This window comes from Pelobates fuscus, chromosome 5 (genome assembly GCF_036172605.1).
Source record: "Pelobates fuscus isolate aPelFus1 chromosome 5, aPelFus1.pri, whole genome shotgun sequence".
In the NCBI taxonomy this organism is placed as follows: Eukaryota; Metazoa; Chordata; class Amphibia; order Anura; family Pelobatidae; genus Pelobates; species Pelobates fuscus.
In genome coordinates, this window is record NC_086321.1 from 41,456,392 (window position 1) to 41,471,279 (window position 14,888).

The following is a 14,888-nucleotide window of genomic DNA, read 5'->3' on the forward strand; positions in this document are numbered from 1 at the left end:
TTCATGGGCAGTTATTTTGCGCCTTGGTTTTTCCACACGCTTCTTGCGACCCTGTTGACTATTTTGAATGAAACGCTTGATTGTTCGATGATCACACTTCAGAAGCTTTGCAATTTTAAGAGTGCTGCATCCCTCTGCAAGATATCTCACTATTTTTGACTTTTCTGAGCCTGTCAAGTCCTTCTTTTGACCCATTTTGCCAAAGGAAAGGAAGTTGCCTAATAATTATGCACACCTGATATAGGGTGTTGATGTCATTAGACCACACCCCTTCTCATTACAGAGATGCACATCACCTAATATGCTTAAGTGGTAGTAGGCTTTCGAGCCTATACAGCTTGGAGTAAGACAACATGCATAAAGAGGATGATGTGGTCAAAATACTCATTTGCCTAATAATTCTGCACTCCCTGTAGTTCTCCTCCTTCACTCTCCCTGCACTCAAGCTCTCTGCCTTGGTGTTACCTTTGACTCAGGTCTTACCGTTTCCTCTCACATCCAGTCTGTCTCCTTAAAAATACTGTCCCCACTCACCCATTTCTAACTCAAGATATGACCAAGGTACATGTTCATGCACTTGATAACAGACTTCACTATTACATTTTATGACTCATCGGACTTCTCATCTGCAGGATTTTTCAAGGGCTGCCCTATTTCTTTGGAATTTGCCATAATATTCTCCCCTGGTCCCCAGTCCTTTAAGACGTCACTGAAAACACACCTCTTTAGGAGGGCTTTCCATCCTTCTGGATGACTCTTCTCTCATTTCACTGCCCATGTCAGTTCCTCGCCTGCATAGCTCTCCTGCCACTGGTCGGTTCTTTCACACACCTCTCTTACTAGCTATTTCTACACAGTCATCTTTTTTCGTCGATCCCTACCCCCTCTGAAATGCTGTTATTTCTCTTGTGTGTCCTTTATCAAAGATTGTAAGCGTGTTTGAGCAAGGTCTTCTTCACCTCTTGTGTCAGTTATATTCCGCCTCTAAATTACTTGTTGTCAAATATTCCATTTTATAACCGTACAGCGCTGCAGAATATGTTAGCACTATATAAATGATGATAATAATAATAATAATGATAATATTAATGATCTCTTTCTCTCTTTTTTTCATTCTCTTGTGTCTCTTAACCCACGTTACGTCTTGTGTATCTTTTAACCACCGCTTACCTCTTTACTGTTTCTGAACCCTCTTCTGGTTCCTGTACATACATACACTGACTTGCATACACACATACATTCAAATGCAATCACACATGCACTCACATTCAAATATGAACACACTCACAGTCACATTCACATAAACACATGCACAGTCACTTATATCGTTACAATGGCACTTGTCAAGAGGTGGGATATACTAGGCAGCAAGTGAACAGTCAGTTCTTGAATTTCATGTGTCGGAAACAGGAAAATGGGCAAGCAAAAAGATCTGAGTGACTTTACATAGAATGTGACGGCAGATAAGAACCATTCGGCCCATCTAGTCTGCCCAATGTTCTAAATACTTTCATTAGTCCCTGGCCTTATCTTATATCTAGGATAGCCTTATGCCTATCCCACGCATGCTTAAACTCCTTCACTGTGTTAACCTCTACCACTTCAGCTGGAAGGCAATTCCATACATCCACTACCCTCTCAGTAAAGTAATACTTCCTGATATTATTTTTAAACCTTTGTCCCTCTAATTTAAGACTATGTCCTCTTGTTGTGGTAGTTTTTATTCTTTTAAATATAGTCTCCTCCTTTACTGTGTTGATTCCCTTTATGTATTTAAATGTTTCTATCATATCCCCCCTGTCTCGTCTTTCCTCCAAGCTATACATGTTAAGATCCTTTAACCTTTCCTGGTAAGTTTTATCCTGCAATCCATGAACCAGTTTGACAAGGGCGAAATAGTGATGGCCAGATGTCTGGGTCAGACCATCTCCAAAACGGCTAGTCTTGTAGGGTGTACCTGGCATGCAGAGTTAGTACTTACCAAAAGTTGTACTTACCAAAAGTTAGTACTTACCAAAAGTTGGAAGGAAAGCCAGTAGCCGTGGAGAGCGAAGGCAAGCCCATCTGATGCGATCACACAGAAGAGCTACTGTAGCTCAAATTCCTGAAAAACTTAAAGCTGGCCATTATAGAAAGGTTTTAGAGCACACAGTGCATCATAGTTTGCTGCATATGGGGCTGTGTAGCCCCAGATCGGTCAGAGTGCCCATGATGACATCTGTCTACTGCTGAAAGTGCCTTTAATGGGGACGTGAGCTTTCTTTTAGATCAGGTGGATAATTGGGTGCATGTGCATTTAAATAATGTTAAAAGCTTTTTAGGGTACAAAATGGGGGGCTAAGGTTATAGAGTGGTTAATATCAGAGTTAGATTACAAAGGGTGTTAAGTGTTAAGAAGATTAACAGCTTGAGAGGGGCTAAAGTTGTAGTAGAAAGGCTGTATATGAGTTTAGGACTAGCGTTGGGTTAAATTTAGTATTGGAGTACATGAGGTGTTTAGTTCTATGATTTAAACATATGATCAAGGTAAAGGGTTTATTTTGAGCCTTAGGCTTTAAGATGGAGTTTAAAAGGTTCCTTGTATAGTACTCACCATCCTATGTCTTCTGTAGACAAGTCAGATTGAAAAAAATAGCAGGAGATGTTATAGAGTGACACTCAGTGACGTCCTATGATCTACAGTGCGCACCATTCAGAGCTTCCCTCTGCTTCTACTGCAAGGCATTTCTTGTGTGATGGGTTACTAGTGGGCAGAGGGTAAGTGATCCTTCCTCTTCCTGTGCAGCCTCACACACAGACATTGGAAGAGCTGGGACAGTACTGAATTTTTCACCCTCAACATTGGTTCTGCTATTAAGGCTGGCTGGACAAAAGATGACACTGGCCTTTGTCTCTCCATCAGCCTATTTATGCTTATAAATGCACATTAGATGTGCTGGAAGTCAAGCGCCCCAAATAGTGATGTCCCGAACAGTTCGCTGGCGAATAGTTCCTGGCGAACATAGCATGTTCGCGTCTACCACCGCGGGCGAACACATGCGATGTTCGGTCCGCCCCCTATTCTTTATCATTGAGTAAACTTTGACCCTGTACCTCACAGTCAGCAGACACATTCCAGCCAATCAGCAGCACACCCTCCCTAGCAGACCCTCCCACCTACTGGACATCATTCCAGTTCGGAAGCTGCAACCATTTTATTTTATTTTTTCAATGTATTATTATTATTTTTTTTTTCAGTGCATATAAATGTTACAAGCAGATACTCCCCCCAGACACTCTGTATTACTGCAGATACTCCCCCCAGACACTCTGTGTTGCTGCACATACTCCCTCCAGACACCCTGTGTTACTGCAGATACTCCCTCCAGACACCCTGTGTTACTGCAGATACTCCCTCCAGACACCCTGTGTTACTGCAGATACTCCCCCCAGACACTCTGTATTACTGCAGATACTCCCTCCAGACACTCTGTGTTACTGCACATACTCCCTCCAGACACTCTGTGTTACTGAAGATACTCCCTCCAGACACTCTTTGTTACTGCAGATACTCCCTCCAGACACTCTGTGTTACTGCAGATACTCCCTCCAGACACTCTGTGTTACTGCAGATACTCCCTCCAGACACTCTGTGTTAATGCACATACTCCCTCCAGACACCCTGTGTTACTGCAGATACTCCCTCCAGACACTCTGTGTTACTGCAGATACTCCCTCAAGACACTCTGTGTTACTGCAGATACTCCCTCCAGACACCCTGTGTTACTGCAGATACTCCCCCCAGACACTCTGTGTTACTGCAGATACTCCCTCCAGACATCCTGTGTTACTGCAGATACTCCCTCCAGACACTCTGTGTTACTGCAGATACTCCCTTCAGACACTCTGTGTTACTGCAGATACTCCCTCCGGATACTCTGTGTTACTGCAGATAATCCCTCCAGACACCCTGTGTTACTGCAGATACTCCCTCCAGACACCCTGTGTTACTGCAGATACTCCCGCCAGACACCCTGTGTTACTGTAGATACTCCCTCCAGACACTCTGTATTACTGCAGATACTCCCCCCAGACAGTGACACAGAGCATGATAGGGACTGTTCCCCCTACATAGGGTCACTTGGCAGATATGGATTGACACCTATCCTAAGGATCCCTGATACACACTGACACAGAGCAGAATAGGGACTGTTCCTCCTACATAGGGTCACTTGACAGATATGGATTGACACCTATCCTAAGGATCCCTGATACACACTGATACAGAGCAGAATAGGGACTGTTCCCCCTACATAGGGTCACTTGGCAGATATGGATTGACACATATCCTAAGGATCCCTGATACATACTGACACAGAGCAGAATAGGGACCGTTCCCCCCACATAGGGTCACTTGGCAGATATGGATTGACACCTATCCTAAGGATCCCTGATACACACTGACACAGAGCAGAATAGGGACTGTTCCCCCTACATAGGGTCACTTGGCAGATATGGATTGACACCTATCCTAAGGATCCCTGATACACACTGACACAGAGCAGAATAGGGACTGTTCCCCCTACATAGGGTCACTTGGCAGATATGGATTGACACCTGTCCTCAGGGACCCTGATACACACTGGGTGGCGACCTACTGTCCTCCCCCCGCCCCCACCCCTGCGTGGTGGGTGGGGGCCATAAAAATAATGTGGGGGGGGACCTACTGTCCTCCCCACGGCCCCCACCCCTGCACGGTGGGTGGGGGCCATAAATCACAATGGGGGGAGGACCTACTGTCCTCCCCCCGCCCCCACCCCTGCGCGGTGGGTGGGGGTCGTAAAAATAATGAGGGGGGGACCTACTGTCCTCCCCCCGGCCCCCACCCCTGCACGGTGGGTGGGGGCCATATATCACAATGGGGGGAGGACCTACTGTCCTCCCCCTGCCCTCACCCCTGAACGGTGGGTGGGGGCCATAAAAATAATGAGGGGGGGACCTACTGTCCTCCCCCCGGGCCCCCACCCCTGCGCGGTGGGTGGGGGCCATATATCACAATGGGGGGAGGACCTACTGTCCTCCCCCCGCCCCCACCCCTGCGCGGTGGGTGGGGGCCATAAAAATAATGAGGGTGGGGACCTACTTTTCATCCCCCACTGGCACCCACCCCACTGGCCCCCACCCCTGAGTGGTGGGTGGGGGCCCTAAATAAAAATTCCCCCCCCAATCAAAGGTGACTAGGGGTCCCCAAGCCCCTAGTCACCCACCCCCTACCTACCTCCCTCACCCTCAGAGTGTTCTTAGCCTAATTGCAGGGCGTGGCAAGGCTTTATAAGCCTTCCCCCACCCTGCAGAGCTCAGTCTGCCCTCCATGGTTGAACATTGATTATTTTTTTTGCGCTCGGTTTTATTTTTTATTTTTTTTTAATTGCGTCGGTTCTTATGGCTTTTTATTTGGCCTTTTTTGGGGCTGAAAAAAGAAGATTTTAGAAAAAAGAAGACGTCAAATGGTAAGCTGAATTTTTCTTTACATGTTAGTTATTTTATTCCCCCTTCACTATTTTTTAGGGTGAGGGGGGTAGGTAGGGGGTAACTTTTTTTGGGGTGGGGGGGTGGGTGACTAGGAGCTTGGGGACCCCTAGTCACCTTTGACTGGGGGGGGGGATTTTTCTTTAGGGCCCCCACCCACCACTCGGGGGTGGGGGCTGGGGGGGACAGAAGGTCCCCCCTTATTGTTTTTTTTTAGGGCCCCCTTCCACCCACTGCGCAGGGGTGGGGGCAGGGGGGGGAGGACAGTAGGTCCCCCCTCTCATTATTTTTATGGCCCCCACCCACTGCGCAGGGGTGGGGGCAGGGGGGGAGGACAGTAGGTCCCCCCTCTCATTATTTTTATGGCCCCCACCCACCGCGCAGGGGTGGGGGCCGGGGGGGAGGACAGTAGGTCTCCCCCTCATTATTTTTACGGCCCCCACCCACCGCGCAGGGGTGGGGGCGGGGGGAGGACAGTAGGTCCTCCCCCATTGTGATTTATGGCCCCCACCCACCGTGCAGGGGTGGGGGCCAGGGGGAGGACAGTAGGTCCCCTCCCTCATTATTTTTACGGCCCCCACCCACCGCGCAGGGGTGGGGGCAGGGGGGGAGGACAGTAGGTCCCCCCTCTCATTATTTTTATGGCCCCCACCCACCGCGAAGGGGTGGGGGCCGGGGGGGAGGACAGTAGGTCTCCCCCTCAATTTTTTTACGGCCCCCACCCACCGCGCAGGGGTGGGGGCGGGGGGAGGACAGTAGGTCCTCCCCCCATTGTGATTTATGGCCCCCACCCACCGTGCAGGGGTGGGGGCCAGGGGGAGGACAGTAGGTCCCCTCCCTCATTATTTTTACGGCCCCCACCCACCGCACAGGGGTGGGGGCGGGGGGAGGAAAGTAGGTCCTCCCCCCATTGTGATTTATGGCCCCCACCCACCGTGCAGGGGTGGGGGCCAGGGGGAGGACAGTAGGTCCCCTCCCTCATTATTTTTACGGCCCCCACCCACCGCGCAGGGGTGGGGGCACGGGGGGGGGAGGACAGTAGGTCCCCCCTCTCATTATTTTTATGGCCCCCACCCACCGCGCAGGGGTGGGGGCCGGGGGGGAGGACAGTAGGTCTCCCCCTCATTATTTTTACGGCCCCCACCCACCGCGCAGGGGTGGGGGCGGGGGGAGGACAGTAGGTCCTCCCCCATTGTGATTTATGGCCCCCACCCACCGTGCAGGGGTGGGGGCCAGGGGGAGGACAGTAGGTCCCCTCCCTCATTATTTTTACGGCCCCCACCCACCACGCAGGAGTGTTGGCGGGGGGAGGACAGTAGGTCCCCCCCCCCAGTGTGTATCAGGGTCCCTGAGGACAGGTGTCAATCCATATTTGCCAAGTGACCCTATGTAGGGGGAACAGTCCCTATTCTGCTCTGTGTCAGTGTGTATCAGGGATCCTTAGGATAGGTGTCAATCCATATCTGCCAAGTGACCCTATGTTGGGGGAACAGTTTCTATTCTGCTCTGTGTCAGTGTGTATCAGGGATCCTTAGGATAGGTGTCAATCCATATCTGCCAAGTGATCCTATGTAGGGGGAACAGTCCCTATTCTGCTCTGTGTCAGTGTGTATCAGGGATCCTTAGGATAGGTGTCAATCCATATCTGCCAAGTGATCCTATGTAGGGGGAACAGTCCCTATTCTGCTCTGTGTCAGTGTGTATCATGGTCCCTGAGGACAGGTGTCAATCCATATCTGCCAAGTGACCCTATGTAGGGGAAACAGTCCCTATTCTGCTCTGTGTCAGTGTGTATCAGGGATCCTTAGGATAGGTGTCAATCCATATCTGCCAAGTGACCCTATGTAGGGGGAACAGTCCCTATTCTGCTCTGTGTCAGTGTGTATCAGGGATCCTTAGGATAGGTGTCAATCCATATCTGCCAAGTGACCCTATGTAGGGGGAACAGTCCCTATTCTGCTCTGTGTCAGTGTGTATCTGGGATCCTTAGGAAACATAGCCCACATCCGCCCCTTTCTTACGCAAGATGCTACCAAGGAGCTTGTCCATGCTCTAGTAATTTCCCGCATGGATTACTGTAACCCTCTCCTGATTGGTCTCCCCAAAAGCCGTACTGCCCCGCTACAGTCTGTAATGAATGCTGCATCTAGACTGATTTTCCTATCCAGTCGGTCCTCTCACACCTCGCCCCTCTGCCAGTCCTTACATTGGCTCCCTGTCAATTCAAAGTGCTAACCCATACATTTAAAGCACTGAACAATTCCAGCCCCTCTTATATCTCTTCACTGATCCAGAGGTATGCCCCTCCTCGTACCCTCCGCTCTGCCCGCGACCACCTCCTGACCACTGCTCGCACCCGTACGGCCAACTCGCGCTTGCAGGACCTCTCACGGACGGCTCCTCTCCTTTGGAATAACTTGCCTACTGCCATCAGACTCTCCCCTAGTCTTCAATCATTTAAGAAGGGCCTTAAAACCCATCTCTTCAGGAAAGCGTATGGCCTCCCAGAGTAATCTCTCCCTTACATACCTGTCTCTTGCTCTCTCCTATGGGATAGTGCTTTGCTCTCTTCTCCAGCTCTGCTTCACTCCTACCTGATATTTCCTATCCTAATGTTTCTAATACCCCACCTCCTATAGACTGTAAGCTCATTTGAGCAGGGTTCTCTTCAACCTATTGTTCCTGTAAGTTTTCTTGTAATTGTCTTATTTATTGTTACATCCCCCCTCTCAAAATATTGTAAAGCGCTACGGAATCTGTTGGCGCTATATAAATGGCAATAATAATAATAATAATAATAATAATAATAATCCATATCTGCCAAGTGACCCTATGTAGGGGGAACAGTCCCTATTCTGCTCTGTGTCAGTGTGTATCAGGGATCCTTAGGATAGGTGTCAATCCATATCTGCCAAGTGACCCTATGTAGGGGGAATAGTCCCTATTCTGCTCTGTGTCAGTGTGTATCAGGGTCTCTGAGGACAGGTGTCAATCCATATGTCAAGGTGTCAATATGTCATATGTCAGTTGTCAATCCATATCCATTGTAATTTAGGAATGTTAGGTGATTTCTGCCCTTTATGGATTAAAACCAGACTCTGCATCAACTGTGTAATTTTCCATGGGAGTTTTGCCATGGATCCCCCTCCGGCATGCCACAGTCCAGGTGTTAGTCCCCTTGAAACAACTTTACCATCACTTTTGTGGCCAGAAAGAGTCCCTGTGGGTTTTAAAATTCGCCTGCCCATTGAAGTCAATGGCGGTTCGCCCGGTTCGCCGGTTCGCGAACGTTTACGGAAGTTCCCGCTCGCCGTTTGCGAACTGAAAATTTTGTGTTCGCGACATCACTAGCCCCAAATTACTGGGAGAGAACAGGAGGCAACAGGCAGAACAATCCCTGATGTTTAGTGGTTGGGGAAGCAGTGATTCCTTCATGTTCCCCCTTGGTGTGAATTGCAGTAGTTAACAGGCAGTGGGTTCCAGCGCAATTAACTCCGCCTTCCTGCTACATCTTGGAATAAGATAATTAAATTCTTTACCCATGTGCCATGCTGCAAAGAGTGATAGGTGGAAATGGGGTGCTCTGTACACCCTCCTCCAACCTGTCATAGGGGACGGTCACATTCCACTTAGTGTGCCACTACCTTAGAACAATGCCAAACTCTGAGGAACCACCAAGGAGATTTTATTGATACCACCATCAGAACACAGTTGGTTTATTCCAAATTATAGACAATGATCCTTGTCAACGCAAATGTGAAGCATCACAAGAAGCTCTGCTTTAGCTCCAATTTTTGTGTAAATTACCATCTATTATTTGATAATTATTGATATATTTATGGCTATTGAAGAGGTATTAATAATGCTGAAGCTATCACAGTCTTATTTTTCCAATATTTTTTCAAAAGTTTACTTTTTACAATTCTATTATTCCGGGCCTGTAGAAATTTCTAGCAGGTGATTTTGAAAACAGTTGCAAAAAAGTGGACACTGGGTCATACCACTGACAATTCGTTCAAAAGTGCATGAAGATACATAAACATGCACCTTGAGGAGGACATGCCTCAACCATGGCATACTAAATCAACGCGCTACCTGCAAAGATGCTCCCGTTGTGCTGAACGCTCCTGGAGGAAGTCTCGTACCCAGTCAGACTTTCTCCATTATAGATTCATATTGTGTTCATACAGCACAGCGCTTGCCCTCGCTAAACAGTCATACTTTTCCTCTCTCATTAGTTCATGCTTCCGCAATCCCAGGCATTTCTTTGACACCTTTAACTCTCTTCTTTGCCCTGCTGTGGCCACCCCCCAAACTAACTTTACAGCTAATAGCTTTGCATGCTATTTTACCGACAAGATTGAACAGCTAAGGAAAGAATTCTCCCCACCTTGCCGTTCTCTTTTTCATCCAAACGTAGATCAAACCTTTCCTACCCTTCAGACTTTCTCCCCGGCTACTGAACAAGAGGTGGCTGCCCTTCTCCTTTCCTCTCGCCCACCACCTGCCCTCTCAATCCTGTCCCATCTCACCTTATCAGATCTCTCTCCCTTTGTCTTGTGCCTTCCTTAACACACATCTTCAAATCTCTTGACCCGTCCTCCCCCTCTAACTATCGCCCACATCCCTGCTCCCTTTTTCCTCAAAGCTTCTGGAAAGACTTGTCTTTATCCGTATGTCTCACTTCCTCAATTCCAACTCTCTCCTTGACCCTCTTCAGTCTGGCTTCTGCCCTCTCCACTCTACTGAGACTGCTCTTATCAAAGTTACTAACAGCCTAATCGCAGCTAAATCCAAAGGCCACTACTCCATACTAATTCTTTTTGACCTCTCTGTTGGCTTTGGCACCGTTGATCATGCTCTCCTTCTTCAAACTCTTCAATCACTCGGTCTCTGTCCTCTCGTGGTTTTCCTCTTATCTCTCCCAACGCTCATTCAATGTGTCCTTTTCTAATGATACAGCCCCCCCTCGTCCCCCAATGCTCTGTCCTTGGTCCCCTTATATTTTCTCTTTATACTGCCTCTCTTGGCAAACTTATTACCTAATTTGGATTCCACTACCACCTGTACACTGATGACACCCAGATATATATCTCCTCCCTGGACCTCTCTCACCCCTGCTGTCCTGCAACGTGTCACTGCTTGCCTCTGACTGGATGTCCTCCCGCTTTCTGAAACTCAATCTTTCTAAAACTAAGCTCCATTGCCTTTCCTCCTCCTAATACTGATCCTCCTCTTTCGCTCTCCCTTCAAGTTAGTGGTATCCACATAAGTCCATCCTTGCAAGTGCGCTTTCTTGGCGTCATACTTGATTCTGGCCTCACCTTTGAGCCTCACATCCAGAATGTTGCCAAATCCTGTAGATTCCATTTTAGAAACATAGCCTGCATTCGCCCCTTTCTTACACAAGATGCTCCCAAGGAGCTTGTCCATGCTCCAGTAATTTCCCGCATGAATTATTGTAACCCTCTCCTAATTGGTCTTCCCAAAAGTCGTATTGCCCCGCTACAGTCTGTAATGAATGCTGCCGCCAGACTAATTTTCCTCTCTAGTCAATCCTCTCACACCTCACCCCTCTGCCAGTCCTTACATTGAATCCCTGTATCCTATAGGAGTCAATTCGAAGTGCTAACCCATACCTATAAAGTACTACTCTTTATCTTTCACCACTGTTGCTTACTTTTTCTCACTTGATCCATGAACCATGGTGGGGAAATGTATTATGTACTGTGTATATTTTGCAGTACACTGATTGGCCAATTTTTGCGCTCTTTTGTTTCATCTGATTTGTTTCCGAAAAGGGTTTTCAGTACAGAAAACCTGAGTAGAACATGTCTAAAATGTGGGCAACACAAAAAAGTTACAATTTTGGGGGGAATATGGTTCATCCAAAGCAAATGTTCTCACCGTGCACAGTCTTGCATTTTGTAACCTCACCTCGGTGAGAATTAGAACAACAGTACGAAATGCTAGGCTGATTCAGTGCTAGAATACTTTTAGTTTTTTTCTGGAGCGCTGAGGACATCAAGTGGCTTATGTTGTCATTGCAAATGATAGTTGCAGATTAATCATTACAAAATAGGATTGCAACACTACAGACTCCTTAAAATCAATAGTATACTTGCAATAGAATGGATTTTGTCAGTTTTCTTCATTATAAGGTAATCTTCAAAATATTAAAGAAAAAAATATTCAGCAAAACTGAAATAGTTAATAGCATGGAAGGATGATTTTGTAACAGGAGTTGGCTGTCTTTTGTCAGGCCTGGGCTGGCACCAAATATAGGCCTGGGCATTTAAATTAAAATCATCCCATAAGCAATAAGTTGCACTGAGCCTGGGCTAATCATGTTGCTCACAGTTCCACTGGTTCTCTTCTTGTATTTATGAAGTCCATGGCCAAAGCACACATCTACTTTCCTTACTTCACAAATACAGGGAGAGAGACATGTGTGGCCACAACCTTCATGATAAACCAAGGCACTATAGTGTCCCTCTGCCTCCTCTGCCCCCTGCTATCACAGGGTAAAAATTTTTTTTTAACTTTCCTTATTCTGGCACAGAGTCTCTCGGCACTGGCTCCATCTCCACCTCCTTCAACATCTTTGCAAGTGGGGACTTAATGCCCATGTGCAGTGAGCGCCGCATGCATTAGTCTTTCTGCATACGGAAGCATTGAATTAATGCTTTCTTATAGAGATTGAGAACATACTGGATGTTCAAATGCAAATTATAAAATAACTTGGAATCAGATCAGTTCATTATTTTGATCATTTTCTAAAGTAATAGTCTCAGTGCGGAAGAGAAATATATCTGCACCACACGGTGTCATTAGTTACCCTAAAATGTGTTATCATTATACAAAGATTGATGACAAATTTACAAACACACAACTTTTTTCTTGCTTTTCCATTTTCCCATTTGTAATAAAAAGGAAGGTAAGTCAAGAAGACTTAAATAATCTCTTTTCCAGTGACTGATAGAGTAGACGGATGCCTCTGTGGACAATGGACCAAAACATTGACTCGAAGTAGCCCAGCTTTCTGTAAAGCGCAAGTAAACTTCTTTTATGCTTTTAGAATTATTATTTTAGCTCATGGCGTTCCTTCATCCATGAACTCTGTGTCCTCACCAGTTTTCCTAATTGTTTTTTCAAAATCCTTCTCTCAAATCCTAGATAAAATTAGTAACCTATTAAAATTCTATATATGACTTGTGGATAGATGCTGCACTGCTAGGGATTGGAATGTGAATCCGTCTTAATACTGTGAAAAATAAATTTTACCTATGAAATATAGGAGTAATGAAATTTAGGACACCATCTGCAAATTAAGCCCTGTATGGTTCCCATGGATTCTGTTTTTCAACCCCTAGGGGGCAAGCAATTCACAGAGATTAGAGCCCCCTCCTTGAAGCTTATCTTTAACGCCAAACAGGGGATGGGATCTTAGCAGAGGATGCACGCAAACTTTATTCCCAAGAAATTGGTAAAACCAACCGCATCATATTGCCTTAACTCATCTCCGAGCATCTTTAATGTCCAATACTCAACCCGTATTGCTGGTTGTATGTTTTTCTGCATTCTAATATGCATTCTGCGTTTTGTTAAATACAGAGGTTCAATGCCGTACACATGACAAAAAAATAAATGTTAAAACAGGGGACTGGCTGCACTCACCTGAACATGCATACATAGGGTGCTGCTGGGAGCCAATTTACAGCGCACTCCCTTATCCACTAAACAGCAACTTTGGTGCTGACAGATTTTGTAAGTTTTTTTAAAAACACCTAATCTAGACAAAAAATAATGGGGGTTTAGTTACATTATATGATCATACATTGCATAAGCCTGCCACAAACGTCAATGTACCCCATCTTTGGCAGGTCTTACTCTAACAGCTTAATGTTGCTGCTTAGTGGATAACGGAGTAAGCTGGATTTTCTTTTTTATTGTATAAATTGGCTCCCAGCAGCACCCTATTTATGCATGTTCAGGTGAGTGCAACCAGCCCCTTTTTTTCTCAGATACATATATTTAGGAGTCTAGCCAGCTCCTTGGTTTCGCACCCCTCTCTGTCACAGGTGCCTCATCCCAGGGCCCTATTTAGCCTTGTACTGCAGAGAACTCCAGATGGAAGGAGTTCCCCAAGTAAGTGGCTCATGAAGCAGACAGTTGCCTGTTAGAGTAAGACCTGCCAAAGATGGGGTACATTGATGTTGCGGCAGGCTTATGCAATGTATGATCATATAATGTAACTAAACCCCCATTATTTTATGCCTAGATTTGACAAAATCTGTCAGCACCAAAGTTGCTGTTTACTGGATAAGGGAGTGTGCTGGATTTCCATTTTTACTGTATTAAAAAAATAAATGTTAACACAACAATTAAACAGTTATTGTTGTTCCTAGTCTTTAATAAGCAATATAATAAATAATAATTTGTTGTGTGCCAGAATTGCTTTAACAGTAACAGATAAACAATATTCTTGTAATAGTCAAGGTATTATTAATATACCTGATGTTGGGGGGGATATGATCTTAAGAGGCCTCTTAGTGCCGTAGTCACCTTGCAGTGGGGTGGATTAGATTGCAAGCTGTCCGGCAGTATGTGTAGGTAGGTGACTGAAGGGTGAGAAGGCACAGCCATAGTTAAAATACTGATCCAGGCTTGACGCTCTCATCCTATGATACAAGTCCTGCTATGCAGGAGAGCTAACGGACGTGATTCCCTTTTCCGCACTTTCTGACCCTATTCAGATTCACAGTACTTTGTAACATTGGTTTTCAGAGTCTGTGTTTAGGTTAATTTTCCTTATTGAAATGGGTGTCCCAAACACAGTGTGTAATATTTTCTGCACACCCAATAAAGAAACAACATTTAAAAAGTAACCCTGTCTACCAGTGCGTTATAAAAACCTGACTCGGAGCAAAGTGTTCCATTGTAGAGAGATAGTTGCAGTGTTACCATAACACCATAGGCGTGCGCACGGGGTGTGCCGGGTGTGCCTGGGCACACCCTAATCCCCGCGGCACGCCTATGTATTGAGACCGGCAGGGGAGATCTCAGGATCTCCCCTGTCGGCTCATGCAGAGCCGGCGCTATCCGAGCGCCGGCTCTGCTCTCAGCCTCCCCTCACCGGCTCACAGGCAGTGAGGGAGGCAGGAGAGGACCGGCGGAGCTATTGCCAGCAGCTCCGCCGGGTTCCTCTCGCGAGATCTGAGCGTTGCCGTGGCAACGCTCAGATCTCGCGTGAGTGAACTCTAGCCCTGCGGGGCTAGAGTTCACTCTCCACTGGACCACCAGGGATGGCAGCAGCAGCAGGATCCCCCCTCCCAGGCATAAGGTAAGAAGGGAGGGGGGATAACTGATCTGCCTCCACC